Source organism: Gadus macrocephalus, chromosome 12 (assembly GCF_031168955.1).
Source record: "Gadus macrocephalus chromosome 12, ASM3116895v1".
Classification (NCBI taxonomy): domain Eukaryota; kingdom Metazoa; phylum Chordata; class Actinopteri; order Gadiformes; family Gadidae; genus Gadus; species Gadus macrocephalus.
The window spans coordinates 3,120,609-3,123,108 of record NC_082393.1 but is presented as its reverse complement, the minus strand read 5'-3'; positions in this window follow the sequence as shown (position 1 = coordinate 3,123,108).

Sequence of the window (2,500 nt, the reverse complement as noted above, 5' to 3'; positions counted from 1 at the left end):
AGTGTTTACTGCTGAGTATGCTCTTGGCTTGGCTGGTCGGGCGCCTTATCTCTGATCTTCGCATTAGGCAAAACTAACAGCATCCCTTATCACATTGACTCTTTATGTATACCAGGAAATGTGACTGGGTATACAACCTGACGATGTGACGTTTGCATATTGTTTGTGAAAGAAAAAAAAATTCCTTTGTACCGCAGAGGGACCAACTGATAGATGGAGAATGTTATGTCACCATGTAGGGATCTTATTCTCTTCGACCCTTTGAACTTCAATCATAGTCTATAGTCGACTCAGACAGTATTGTAACAGTTTACAAGACTGCTGTATACCAGCCTTCTCTCTTAGCATTCAATCCTTTCCCATGGATAATTCAAGAGATCAGCATAAGTACTGTCAAGTACTGGAATATGAGAAAATCCAAGGATGAGTTCAACACCAATTATTTAACATCTTTTCTGAAAGTTGGCATATGAAGGCACCGCCTTTGATACGTATTTAAGTTAGCAACGCGTTGTTAACTGAGTTTATATGTATGTAAAGTACCAGAGGTGCCAAGGCGTGGAACTACACAGGTTAACTAAAACTACACATACTAATCAGCAATAACAGTATTGTGGAGTATTTAGTATAGTAAATTGATCTCGAGATAAGTATTGAGATCATTTGAGAGTATTTTCCAAAGAGGCTTGGCCTCAATCCAAAGGGTTTAAAGTTTTAATCAAAGTAATTAGGATCGCTTTACTTCAATGTTTCCCCTTTGGATTGTGAAGCTATTACCTATTTCAATACCAACACAAAATACAATTCTCAATAAAAAGATACATCTGTTCAAGGTGGTCGTCTTGGGCCAAATGAGCGTGTTGACGACGTGGTGCTGGTCTTGTGATAAAAGGTTGGGGGTCTGTTTATTGATCCAGTGGTCCAGCTGCCACAGCTGGATCTTGCTGGCACCCCCAGCAAAGCAACTGATATGTCATCCTGAAGACCACGGTCAATTCACACAAGTTCACTTGAAACCAACTTTTATTTTGTAGCCTAATTTACGGCACAGGGAAGTTAAATGGACTACTATGTTGGAATTATATTCATGAAAATATTTTTTATTGTTGATTTATACATTTAAACATAAAATCCCATTGACTTTTATTAAGTTCTTTTGTAGTTTATTTACAACAAGGTCAAATCACATTGACTTTCATTTTGTTATTCATTTCATGACAATGTAAAATCTCACTTTTATTTTGCAATTCATTTGACTCAAAGTACAACATCACTCGGAGGCAGCAACACACACAATAAGACAGCATTAACAATCAACAAGGCATGTGCAAATGTGCTGCTGATTATGAAGACATGATTTAGGGTTAAAGTTTCTGTACCAAATTCACATGTAATGACCTGTGTTTCTACATCACAATCTGGAGTCTAGCTTGACAAAAAGGATTTCAAACATACTTCATACATGTAAACAATTCTCACGCATGATACTTATACAAAAGCTGTTTTAAGGAGAGAATGTCATGATCTACTTCATAAATTCAACTTATGATTTAGAGGGGAATGAAATCTTGTACAACAGCCAATAGTTTGTCTCCGATGACCCCAGTCACAGCAGCTGGACAGGGTTGCATAGCAACCGATGGCATCCATGTTTAAATGGTTTGTGGCTTGATTTACAGACCACCAGGGACCATTGGAACGGACCTTCCCATCAGTCTTAAGCGAAACAAACTGAGCTGTTTACTGGCAAAGCGTTTCGCAGCCAATGCGCGTGACTTGGCTTCAATGATAAGTGTGGTCTACAAAGACCCTTTCCTGAAAATAAAGTCAGACAATCTGCTACTCTGCAACTTTCCCTTTGGGATCTCTTTTGTGTATTTGTTTCAAGCCTGAGTTTAGTGTCAGCAATAGCACAACTAACCTTCTATCGGTCTGTCTATGCACACATTTGATTCATTTTGTATTCAAAGAATTCACACCATAGTTAATTAATTTGATTAGTTGCTGTAACTGCAGCTTCTGGTCGAATTGTGAACTGTGGTTGTTATGAATGACAAACACAAGACTTCCCAGCAGGAGTCAGGAAATCCTCAAGTTAGATATAATGTACAACATAGATCCTTTGACCTGGAGACCTGTTTGAAGCAAACACACGCACGCACACACACGCACACACACGCACACACACTTCTTATCTCAGGAATGGCAGGCGGCTATGTAAATGGCAGACTATAATACATAAAACACATAACAATGAATACAGACTCAGATATTCAAAACAAGACGTGAAAGCCAAACCCACACACATTTCACTCGGTACGTTGCGGTTATGATAATATTAAAATAGCATGGAAGCTAAAGTAGAGAAAAACGACACACACACACACACACACACACCAACAAACAGCAGATGAAGCTCCCATCGAGACGTGCATGAACGCATTCATGTGAAAATGGCAGAATGTTCCGTTGCTCGTAATGAGGCCTGCAGTGCTTCAAG